Genomic DNA, 13256 nt, shown 5'->3' on the forward strand with positions numbered 1-13256 from the left:
GACGAATGAAGACTGGAACTTCACCAGCACTCATCTTTCCCTGCCATCTCCTTCTTTATTAAAATTGCAACACAAAGAAGATAAACAACCACCCTTCCTCCAAGAAGGCACTCATAATTACCTGCACCAGTCACTGGGAAGTGAATATGTTCACTGCTCTTTAATTATATTGGCCTTATTGTTTCATAAGAAAATAAAAAACAGTCTCAACAGGGAGACTACGCAGAGCAGAGGAAGCCAAACATAACTTATGTACCTTATTAAAAACAATTAGGGATTGTTTGATGAGGCAGACTTGACTCCAGATGGCTACCCTCCATATAGCCATGGTTCTGGTTTCTTTTCACCTTCCCCCAGCCTCTTACCAATTTCTGCATCATCAGTTTCCTTAAAATACAAGGATGGGATTGTAAGGGATGCTGTTCCCCCATTCACTCCTTTCCTGTTATTGATGGCAACCTAACGTTTGCTGCTTCTGGTCTTCTCTGTCACCATCTCCACCCCAGGGCTCAGGCTGCCAAGAGCATGACTGAGACACACTTTATCAGTCTCCTCAGACCTCTGGGCTCACCCTCCTGGGTGAGCAAGTTTGCCTGAGGGGACCTTAGGGACCAATCATGTATCAGCTTGCTGCTTCATTTTAGGCATGAGTAGACCAGGAGGTGGAGAAGGAAATGGCAACCCACTCCAGTGCTCTTGCCTGGAGAATCCCAGGGACGGGAGAGCCTGGTGGGTTGCCATCTATGGGGTCGCGCAGAGTCGGATATGACTGAAGCGACTTAGCAGCAGCAGCAGCAGACCAGGAGGGATACAGAAGGCCAGTGTGATGTAACACTGGCTGCCCTCCCTACACCCACATGCTTCCTTCCCACCTCCTGCACTGCATTTCCATGACACCCACACACTGGAGGTTCTCCCCACACATAAATGTGGTTCTGCACTGTGCCTGTGCTTATGCTGCATCTTCTGCCCAGATTGCCCTTCTACCTCTTAGCTCATTGTTACCTTACAACTTTCAGCGAAGGCATCAGCTCCCTCCCTTGCATCCCATCCAGCCTCTACAACCTGGGGTGTGCTGATGGCTCGTGTTTTCTTAGATCATAACAATCTGTTCAAGGTTCTGTTTTCTTTAAGAAACCACAGGCTCCTTGAGGTCAAGGACTGAACTATATTTATCACCAGCTTCCCAGTACAAGACACAATTAAAGGCACACAGTTTGGGGGCTCTCTATCTGAATTATCTGCTAGAACCACAGGGTAGTTTCTTAATAATATGCCTCCCAGGGCCATACTTCCTTGGGAGATGGTTTGGTGTGGGGCCCCACAATCTGTGGGCTTCCCTGGTGGTTCAGACAGTGAAGAATCTGCCTGCGATGCACAATCTGTATTTTTAGCAGTTCCCCAAATGGTGCTGGTGATGTCCAGCAAAGGTTGTGAACCATAACAGTCATCACTCAACAAGAGTTTGTGAAACTGTGCTCCTCCATGCTAGGAAACAAAAGAGATTTCTGGACTTTCTAGAATAGGTTTTTATTGGTCATTCCTGATTGAGAAATCAAGACATGTGAATGTGTGGGGAGTAATTTATTTTCCCATTTGCTTGGTTATGCTCTAAAAATAGAGGGAAAGAAAAACGAGTACCAAATAGAAGATTTGTCAAACCTAAACATCCACTAACAGATAACTTATTAAATGATTATGGTATGCTCATACAGTGGAATCTGATATGGCCACTGAAAGGGCAACTCTTTAGCTACAGACATGGACCAACACCCAACACATATTAAATGAAAAAAAAGTAAGATAAAGCAAAACTTGTTGGTTGTTGACAGTTGAACTGTGTTCCCCTCAAAAACGTGCTGAAATCCTTATCCCTGGTACCTTGGAATATGACCTTATTTGCAGAAAATGAGGTCCTACTGGATTGCTGCTGCTGCTGCTAAGTCGCTTCAGTCGTGTCCAACTCTGTGCGACCCCATAGACGGCAGCCCACCAGGCTCCGCCATCCCTGGGATTCTCCAGGCAAGAACACTGGAGTGGGTTGCCATTTCCTTCTCCAATGCATGAAAGTGAAAAGTGAAAGTGAAGTCGCTCAGTCTTGTCCGACTAGTAGCGACCCCATGGACTGTAGCCCACCAGGCTCCTCTGTCCATGGGATTTTCTAGGCAAGAGTACTGGAGTGGCTTGCCATTGCCTTCTCCGAAGCATTTAGGAGCCTGACTCAAAATACAGCAGAGGAGAGACAAGCGCGTTTGCACACATATCCTGGAGCCAGACTGCCCACAGGCAGGCTAAGGGATCCTGGGCCAGTAACTTTACCTCCCTGTGCTTCAGAATAAGGGTGATGCTGTGTAAGGGCTGTTAGAAATGTGAACCGGCTTATGCGTTGTTCCCTTAGAACCACACCTACTGGATTAGGGTAGGCTAAAATCAAGACACTGATGTTTTTACAAGAGAGAAATGTGGATACAGACATAGAAGGTCACGTGAAGATGAGAGCAAAGATTGGAGTGATGCAGCCACAGAAGCTAGTGGAGAGGTATGAACATGCTCCCTCAGAACCTTCAGAAAAACTTATTCTACCAGCAACCGGACTCCCAGCTTCTGGGCTGCAAGACAATAAATTTCTGTTGTTTCAAGCTACCCGGTCTGAAGTGATTTGTTATGACAGCCCTAGGAAACTAATACAGTAGCCTATCATTCTGTGTAAATTATTAATATCTATCTTTTGATACAGAGACTCTTTCTGAAAGGACACCCAAGAAACTGAGAACAAACAGCCTCTGGGAAAGAGAGGTGTGGCTGGCAGCAAGAGGAGGAACCGATTTCTTTCTCTGTGTGTGCTTTTACGTGTTTTTTGACTTGTACTACATTCACATGCTATTTATGCAATAACCAATGATTTTACAATTATTGTGATTTTTTTCTTTTCTTTTTTTTTTACAGTTTGGGTCAGCTGCAGAAATAACCCAAGAAAGCTGTTTAACCTCTCAGAGCCTCAGACTTTACATTAAGAAAATGGGATAATAATATTATCTACAGTTGACCCTTGAACAATGTGGGGGGTAGAGGCGTCAACCCACCCATGCAATTGAAAAACCATGTATAACTTTACAGTTGACCCTCTATATCTCTGGTTCCACGTCTGGGGATTCAACCAACCTTGGATTGTACAGTGCTGTAGTATGGCTTTACTGAAAAAAATCCGCATACAAGTGGACACACAGAGTTCAAACTTGTGTTGTTCAAGGGTCAAATGTACCTTACACTCTGTGCATGATATGCCTTGAACAACGCCTGGCACAGAAAGGTCTCAAGGAGTGATCACACTGGCTATTGTTCTCAGGGCCAATATGTGATTTAAGTACTTCAACAATAGTTAAAATCCAAACAAAGAATCATCAGGGAACCCCGAGGGGACCAGACTAGACTGTGGAGGCAGCAAATAATGCTTAACATTCAGAAAACAAAGATCATGGCATCTGGTCCCATCACTTCATAGGAAATAGATGGGAAAACAGTGGAAACAGTGTCAGACTTTATTTTTGGGGGCTCCAAAATCACTGCAGATGCTGATTGCAGCCATGAAATTAAAAGACGCTTACTCCTTGGAAGGAAAGTTATGACCAACCTAGATAGCATATTAAAAAGCAGAGACATTACTTTGCCAACCAAGGTCCGTCTAGTCAAGGCAATGGTTTTTCCAGAGGTCATGTATGGGTGTTAGAGTTGGACTGTGAAGAAAGCTGATCGCCGAAGAACTGATGCTTTTGAACTGTGGTGTTGGAGAAGACTCTTGAGAGTCCCTTGGACTGCAAGGAGATCCAACCAGTCCATTCTAAAGGAGATCAATCCTGGGTGTTCATTGGAGGGACTGATGCTAAAGCTGAAACTGCAATACTTTGGCCACCTCATGCGAAGAGTTGACTCACTGGAAAAGACTCTGATGCTGGGAAGGATTGGGGGCGGGAGGAGACGGGGATGACAGAGAATGAGATGGCTGGATGGCATCACTGACTCAATGGACATGAGTCTGAGTGAACTCCGGGAGTTGGTGATGGACAGGGAGGCCTGGCGTGCTGTGATTCATGGGGTTGCAAAGAGTCGGACACAACTGAGCAACTGAACTGAACCAAGTATAGCAAGTATAGCTAACCAAGAACAGCAACGTGCTACACAGAGGAGACACTCCACAGCAGGCTTCCTCAACAGCAGCCGTGTCACATTTGGGACTGGATAATTCTATGGTTGGGGGCTGTGCTACACATAGTAGGATCTTCAGCAGCACTGTTGGGCTCTACCCACTAGGTGCCAGTAGAATGCCTCCCTCAGTTGTGATCATCAAAAAAGTCTCCAGACACTGCCTAATGTCCTCTGGTGTGCACAACGGACTCCAGTTGAGAACCAATGGTTTGCAGATCAGTGGTTTCCAATGTGTGCCCCCCAGATCAGCAGCATTCATATCACCCAGGAGCCTATTAGAATTGCAGAATTTCTGACCCATCTAAGACTTACCACATATGAATCTGTGTTTTCTGTTGTTGTTAGGTAACTTCCATTTCTTTTTAATGTAGAACAAGTCACTCAAAAAATTTTTTCAATTAATATTGACTTTTTAAAACTTTTTATTTTGTATTGGGGTACAGTCGATTAACAACGTTGTCATAGTTTCAAGTGAACAGCAAAGGGACTCAGCCATACATATACAGGCATCCATTCTCCCCCAAACTCCCCTCCCATCCAGGCTGCCACATAACACTGAGCAGAGTTCCATGTGCTATACAGTAGGCCCCTGTTGGTTTTCTATTTTTTCTTTTTTTACTTGTATCATTTTAAATTTTGCATGTACTCTCAAAGTTGAAGAGTTTCCTATAACCCACCAGATAGTACTCCTGAGTGAAAGGCATGTTTATGTAATGCTGCTGCTGCTGCTGTCGCTTCAGTCATGTCCGATTCTGCATGACCCCACAGACGGCAGCCCACCAGGCTCCCCCGTCCCTGGGATTCTCCAGGCAAGAACACTGGAGTGAGTTGCCACTTCCTTCTCCAATGCATGAAAGTGAAAAGTCAAAGTGAAGTCACTCAGTTGTGTCCGACTCTGTGCGATCCCACAGACTGTAGCCTACCAGGCTCCTCCATCCATGGGATTTTCCAGGCAAGAGTACTGAAGTGGGATGCCATTTCCTTCTCCAGGTTTTCTATTTTAAATACAGCAGTGTGTACATGTCCATCCCAAACTCCCTAACTACCCCTTCTCCACCAGCAACCGTAAATTCATTCTCTGTCAGTCTCTGTTTTTTAAGTAATGAACCTGTGTTTTAACAAGATCCCCACCCACACCATTCTTACGCACATTAAAATTTGATCAGTGTCGACCCACACCAGTGACTCTCCCCTCCTAAACATAGAAATCCCTTCCCCTTTAGTTAAAAGCACAGGTTATTGACTCTGACCAAATCCACTGCATCAGCTCCACAGGAGAAAGGGCTGGGAATGGATATTTTAAAGTGATTCTTAGGATGAAAAAGGTTGAAGAAAGTCTACAGTGTTTCTACAGAGGGACAAAATTTAAGTTACTTTCCAGAACTTCCTGGGAAGAAAGTGTCTTGGCTCAAGAACTTTTTCGCTGGGTATTCAACAGATCCTCACCAAGCAATGGCCAAGGGACAAGACTTTTTAAGAGACATGTCTCCGTACCATCATAAAGCCTACAACCCAACTGCATGCTAAATGACAGAGAAGTAGAATCTAGCTGACACTGTTCCAACTCCTGGATCCAGCTGTGTCAGAACCCTTTGACCTCCTTGTCCCAGGAGCAAATAAGGTAACTTTTGCTTAAGCCAACTGAAGTTTGATTTCTAATAATTTGCCTTGGAGACAGTCTCAACTAACACACCATCCTTTGAGGTCACAAGACTAATTTCCCTTCCTATGACCACGTTTAAGGAAGCAACTTTCTAATCCATAATATTGCTTTCCATGAAGCTCTGTCCATAGGGAGACAGTACAAAGCTCAGTGAGCATGAGAATGTCATAGTTTCTGTAGTGACAGAGAGCATCATAAACGAATTACATACTGGCTTTATATCCATCTCTTGTGAGTTTGGTTACTATGAATCAGTGTTCAGATTTTAACACATCTGGGTATACTTAGAAAAATGAATATTTCAACCAGTCCTTGGAATGAAGTGATGCCACATCCATACTCCACTGTTCTGGAAGGACTTCTTTAAATAGCAAAAGTGTTTAAACCCAGTTAGTCTATAGATCTCCTCCCAATATACGCAATAGAAAAGTGGATCTTTCTTTTGTTTTCCTTATTTATAACTTTATTTACAACATGTTTATCTCTTTTTGTTCCTTTTCCTTCATCTTTCATCTTCTAAACAATATCTACAGTTAGTGATTTTGTTTTTCATGGTCCCTTCCACAGGCCAATATTTATTTTTAAGATTTTGTTTTAGGTGTCTCCCACGGGTCCCAAGTGCTCACACAAACTGATGCTTGGAGCTCCTTTATCTACAGTAATGTAAATTCCTATATAATGTAACTGGCAAATGAGCTCTGGTCTACAACCTGGTTGTCAGACATGAGGGGAAGGTCTCCCCTTGTGTATGGAGTACCAGGAAGGGAGGGAAGGTCAAACCTCTTTATCACCTGTTTAGTGATAAAGAGAGATGTGTGGTGAGTGCCCACATCAGAGTTCTCCTGGCCTGATCTTTCTAAATAGGCTAATGAAATGGATGCCAGCTATCTGGAAGATTTTTGCAATTGCCATTACTGGAAGTCCTTGAAGCCAGAGAACACAGATTCGTCCCCATTGATGTATCAGCTAAAGTAGTCTATCTCCATCAAGAGCTACCAGACATGAAGGAGGACCAGCAAGGAGTGGGGTCTTTGCCAAGGACTCCCAGAAGTCCTGTCCCACACTCTGATGTGAACTTGGCTAAATCCTTTCATCTCACTGTACCCCTGCTTCCTCACCTGTAAAGTTGTAACAGTACTCACCTCACAGGTTAATATATAAAATACAATTGGCCCATGGTTGGCATCTCTGGATATTTGCTATTATTATTGGTACTAAAAGTTATGCATCAGCTTTTTTTCCTCCTTACTATGCAAAGTTGGAATTCCAAAGTGAACAGCTGCACGGCGTTATCATCTTTCTACACATTCACACATAGCAATCTTAATGATACATCACAATGAATAATTTGGCGTTATTTAGCTCTCTGTACACTAAGCCATGGACTGCATCAAACCCAACTCAAATAGCCATCTCGCTCTTCAAATTTCAGCGGCGAAGCCATTCATAAATAAAAAAACGGCTTCTTGTTTTGTATGAATCAATTCACAAGATAAATATTTTAATAAAATGTGGCTTCAATTGTGCTCTCTGATGGTAATTGCTGGCTCACACTCTGTTTCCGTATCAATGTGGTTTCTTTTATTTTTTACCCCACACTGACTAATGAACAGAGCTGTCAGAAGTCCATTGCTCATGATCTACCAAGCAATACATTAGCAGTTTCACATAAGTATAAAAACCATATTCACTGCAGTGAGAGAAATACACAAGTAACAGACAAAAATTCCAAATACTCAGTGGCTATGAAGAGACAAAGGATTCTGGGTGATAAATGTAATTAACCAAGTAACTGATACTCTCTAACATAGGAATCAGTCCTGCATCATTAAAGCTGTCAATAAAAAATATACACTGCAAAAAACAAAACCCTTTGTGCATAAAACATGCTCTGTTTGGAAGACCCCATAAAATCCTGTACCTGAGGTTCAAGGGGTAAGAAAAAGCTTCTTTATATAATTTGGGGATATTTACAGTCCTTACATTGTACAAAATCATATACTCTTGAATTTATATCCCATTCAAAGCAGGGAGAATTCAGAATTTTTTACCTTTAAGACTAAAAAATCTTTTAAATGTCATTTCATTCATATTCTTACTATATCCATGGACAGTTCTGTTCCAATTTTACAGTTTATTCACTCCATGAAAATGTTACCGAGTCATTACCATGTGCCTGGCACTGCTGGGGAAAATAGATTCCAGGAAGAAAACTTCCAGGCTCTGACAGTCATTAAAAGAACCAGAAGGAACAGGTCATTGTCTCTCAAACTGCCATGCTCCCTAGAAGCACTGTAAACTCACAAGCCGAAATTCTCTAAGATAAATATTTAAATAAAAAGTGTTTTCAATTGTACTCTTTGATGATAATTATGAGCTCAGCCCCCTGTAATTGTATCAGCATATTTTTATCTCCTTGCCTCAGGCTGATTAATAAACTTAAGATTTAGAAGATAAAGAATTGTGAATGCTTGTGACAAAAAGAGGAGATAAAAACTATTCCAAATCATCAATTCTCCCTATTTCTTCACCTTGCCAATACCTTCTCTATCAGATCTTCAGCCATGTGGAGAGAGAGAGACTGTACTCAGAAGTAGCAAGGCCTCTCAAAGTACACCCATAATGCTGGCGTGCAAAAGTTGGATTCAAAGCTAAAGTCCGCTGTGAGGTGGGTCTCCCCATAATTGTCCCTGTCTGCATTCTTCTGAAGAGGAAGCAGCCAAGTCTTGCAGTTAGTTCTGTCTAATCCACTCACACTGCTAACCCTAAGCAAATCAATGGCACCCTTTCTAGGGCTTGGAAAATCAAGAGTACAAGAAAAATAATGCTGTGTAGCTCAGGAAAGAAGTTAGCGGGGGGCTCCTTTGGCTTCTTTTTTTCTCTGACCCTTTGTTTTATGTGGTAGATCAGAATATCATTCAGAAATACCCACTTCCTACCCCATCATGGACAGAGTGGGGACCTCCTGACTTCAGGCTTGGCCATGTGACTTGCTTTGGCCAAAGGGATGTTAATAGGTATGACACGACCAAAGGCTCAAAAGCACTGGTGAGGCTGGGCATGTTGCCTTGTGCTCTGGTACTTCCCAAGCTAGTAGCCCAAAGGATCCCAGCAGCAGTAGGGCACTCACCCAGCCAGCTCCAATCTTGGTCATCTAACCCCAAGCTATGGGACATGGGAGCTAAACAGATGCCCTTCTTTAAATGCCACCAACATTTTGTTACCACTTGCTATTTGGCAACAGCTAACCTACACAACTGGTCTCTGACAGTACTCATCCTGCATTCCCAGGTCCTGCCCAATAGGAAGATGCAGCCCGCCCTCCCTTCAACATCTTTAAACTTTGAAATGCAATAGGAAAGATTTGTTAATCAGATAAAGAAAAATCTCAGAATCCAAATTCTTGATTTCATGCAGGACTTGAATTGATCATTTCCCTCCATTGCTTGCAGTTATCACGTTTGCTTCCTTCACTCTCATACACATCCCAAATTGCTTCTCCTAAGCCTCTGGGGCAGCTTCTTCCCCTGCCTCTCCACAACCTTCTTCCCATCTACTCCATAAATTATCTGTCAGATGCTACAAAGGCAGACGGGAAAGAAGAGTATGACAGTGTCATCAAGGACACATGAAAAGATCACCTTAAGACAAAAAAAAAGATCAATGATGAAAAATATTGCCACATGGCTCAGTAAACAAGGACCACCTGATCCAACCCCATGGCTCAAGCATGCCCTCACTGGCCAACAACTGTCAAACACATCCTATAGTCACAAACTTTCCTCAGAGCTCTACGCAAATACTTGCAACTGCCCATTGGCTATCTTCATCTGGATATTCTATAGGCAATGCCTACAAATTCCCCAAACTTGACACATTATAAGACATCTGGATGGTCCCCTTTCATGGGCCCTGTTTCATGACGGATACATGCAAAATATGCTAATGGTGTCTAGTTCATATTTTGGGGGGCCTTACCTGGTGTGGCACACCTGAAGCCCACTCTTCCCCATGGGCCAGAGTGCCAGAAATTAAGTCTCCCAAGGCACTGCCTTCACCCCGCTGGATCACACAGAGACACGTGTTCCACCCAAGAAAGCTCCAGTTACTACAATGGCAACACCCTTGATAACTGGCTGACGTCCCTAACCTGACTTGCTTCCCCACTACCTTGCCAGTGGTTCCTAGCATCATCTCCCAGATAAACTACTTGTATAGGAATCCTCACATCAGGGCCTGTTTATGGGGATAGCCAAACTGAGACAAAATGTCTATTGATCCTAAGCTAGATTTTATACCCTCTCTTAAACATGTCTAACTGACCCTTTCCTCCCATTCCCAAATACACCAAATACAATCTTATTCACTCACTCAAAATTACTGCCAAGAACCTAAAATTACAGGAGCTTGAGATGCAGCTGTGAACAAGTCAGTCAGAGCCCAGCCTTCAAGAGCTTTAACTCTAATGAGAAAGAGAGACAAATAAAGCAACATATCATCACCTGCAGAGATAAGTTTTATGAAAGAAATACAGGAGGATGACAAGATAAAGAAATTGAGAAAGGCCATATTCAGTAAGGTGGGCACAGAAGGAAGTAATGTGGGAGCTGGAATGTGGAGAATAAACCAAATACAGGAAGATTTGGGGGGTGGAGGAAGGTACTGTCAGCAGAAGTAACAGCACAGGCAGTGACCTGGAGAAGGGAGAGAGCTTGCAGGTCCAAGAAAAAGGGAAGGAGATCAGAGGAGAGAAAGGACAGGAATCAACAAGAGTGTATATAATAGAGAAGGAGAGGTGGGCCAGAGTTAGGAAGGCCTTCTGTGTGATAATTAGGACTTTAGATTTTATTCTAACAGCCACTGAAAGGATTTCAGTGAGGGTGTAACATGTTATGCTTAGATTTTAAAAAATCCCCTGCTGTATGAGGATTATTTTGGAAACTGCAAGCACTGAAGCACAGAGGTTCTTGTAATCTGACCCATCTTCCCTCAGGGTTCATCCTGAGACCCATCATAGCTTTGCCCATAATACTTTCAGGGTCTTCAACTCTCCCTGTGAAAGTGTGCAAGCTGCAGACAAGTACAAAAAAATATGGTCTACACCCTTGCAGAGCTCATAAGCAAATTCAGAGGCAGAAAATTCAGTAGTAATGATAGCACAGGGCCTTGACGGTGGAGCATGCCATTGGTGCAGCTGACAGACTGGGAACTCAGACCTAGAGAAGGCTAGGAAGAGATGTGTAGGCTGAGGCCAGAGTCGGGAAATAGGAATTAACCAGATATAGAAGTTCTTGTGCAAAGGCTAAGGAGGAAAGAGCATGCTATGTGCAGGGAACTGAAAAACTGAGTCTGGTCGATCTATGGAGTATGAGAATGCAGATGGTGAGAGACAAGGTGTAGGCTGTCAATGTTTAGTGAATGAAAGAATGGGTGGGTCAGAAACATAAGCCAAAATGAAGAAAATTCTTATCTATCGTTTCAATCCTTGAATATTGCCATTCAAGAATTTACACTCTACCACAGATGACAACTTGACAAATGAGTTAAACGCAACTCAGGAAACATTTATTGAGTGCTTACTACAGGCCAAACACATGACAATTAAGCAACTGCAATAGATTTCGAGGGCTGCCTCCTAACCTGAAAAAATTCACAAATGCAAGTGACATTTGCATGACCATCCAAGACTGCTTTGACACTTATTAATAAATAACTTGTCAAAAGTGAACCATTCCATCAACTTCAGCAAGGGTGCCAAGACCACTCAGTGAAGAAAGAACTGTTTCTTCAACAAATGGATTGAGAAAACTGGTATCACATGTAAAGGGATGAAGCTGGATCCTTATCTTACACTACTAATAAAAATTAACCCAAAACAGATTAAAAGACCTAACCATAAGACCTAAAACTATACAATTCCTAGAAGAAAACATAGGGGAAAATCTTCATGACACTGGACTTGGCAATGATTTCTTGGGTATTATACCAAAAACACAGGTAACAAAAGGAAAACTAGAGAAGATTACATCAAACTTAAAAACTTTTGTGCATCAAAGGATACAATCAACAGAGTGAAAGGCAACCTACAGAATGGGAAAAATATTTTCCTGTTAAAAAATATTTGGGTTAACATCCAGAATAAGGGATTAATATCCAGAATATAAAAAGAACTTCTAAAACTCAACAATAAAAACCCAGATAATTCAATTAAAAAATGGGCAAAGAACCCATCTTTTCTCCAAAGATGACATACAAATGGCCAACATGCATTGAAAAGATGCTCAGTTATCAGTAATCAGAGACATGCCCATCAATGAATGAATAAACTGATACATACACACACACACACACACAATGGAATACTCTTCAGTCTTAAAAAAGGAAGGAATTCTGACACATGCTACAACATGGGTGATTAACCTTAAGGACATTATTCTAAATGAAATATGCCAGTTACAAAAACACTGCATGATTCCACTTACATGCAGTATCTAAAATAGTCAAAGCCCTAGAAACAGAAAGTACAGTGGTGGTTACCAAGGACTGGGGAAAGGAGAAAAATGGTACAGAGTTTCAGATTTACAAGACAAAAAAGTTTTTGAGATCTGTTTCAGAACAATGTGAATATAGTTAACACTTGAATTATTTACTTAAACACAATTAAAATGGTAATTTTTTAACCACATTTTAACCCAAACTGGTTAAGACAGCAATTTTATGTTTTTACTCTTTTTTTAAGAAAACATTAAAACATTTGTTCAGCGCACACTCAAAAAACAGTGAGCTATAAATGAAGTGGATCTGTAACGGTTACACAGAGAGATCTGCTTTCTAAACACAGTCTCAATTTCTTAAGTAAATATATATACTTATATATCTTAAAGGATGCACCTGACCTTTAGCTTCGGTCAACAGAAAGAGGGAGATCCTGTAAGTAACAAGGTCTCACTGTACACCAAAGGGAACAATATTCAATATCCTATGATAAACCATAATGGAAAAGAAGATGAAAAAGAATGTACATACATGTATCATTGAATCATCTGCAGCATAGAAGTTAAGTTGTAACTCAACTATACTTCAGGGAGATCCTACACCCTACAATGAATTTCTACTTTACACTTCAAATTCTACTTATTCTCTACAGTGATGCTATCCAATAATTTTATACTCAATACTTTCACTATATGTTAGCCACAAGCTACATGTGGTTATGGACCTCTTGAAATGTGACTAGTCTGAATTGAGATGGTTTTGTAAGTGTTAAAGACATACACAATTTCAAAGACTTAGTATAAAAAAGAAGACAACACATCTCCTTTTTAATACTGACTGCATGCTGAAATAATATGCAGAGCATACTAGAATAAAAGATCTTATAAAAATTAAC

At 41.8% G+C, this 13256-nt stretch overlaps 1 protein-coding gene and 1 long non-coding RNA gene across 2 annotated transcripts in view; both read right to left on the minus strand.

The window, feature by feature from the left end:
- EIF4E3 (eukaryotic translation initiation factor 4E family member 3) overlaps positions 1 to 13256 on the minus strand; it is a 250464-nt gene that overhangs the window by 148437 nt on the left and 88771 nt on the right. The window lies entirely within an intron of this gene.
- LOC148774027 (uncharacterized) overlaps positions 1 to 13256 on the minus strand; it is a 56276-nt gene continuing 43020 nt past the window's right edge. The window contains exon 4 of the long non-coding RNA XR_016036132.1: positions 1 to 13256. This exon is cut by the window's right edge and continues 23248 nt beyond it. This is a non-coding gene — a long non-coding RNA (uncharacterized LOC148774027).

Source organism: Moschus berezovskii, chromosome 24, assembly GCF_049115385.1.
Source record: "Moschus berezovskii isolate FMDL1 chromosome 24, NW_MosBer_1.0, whole genome shotgun sequence".
NCBI lineage: Eukaryota > Metazoa > Chordata > Mammalia > Artiodactyla > Moschidae > Moschus > Moschus berezovskii.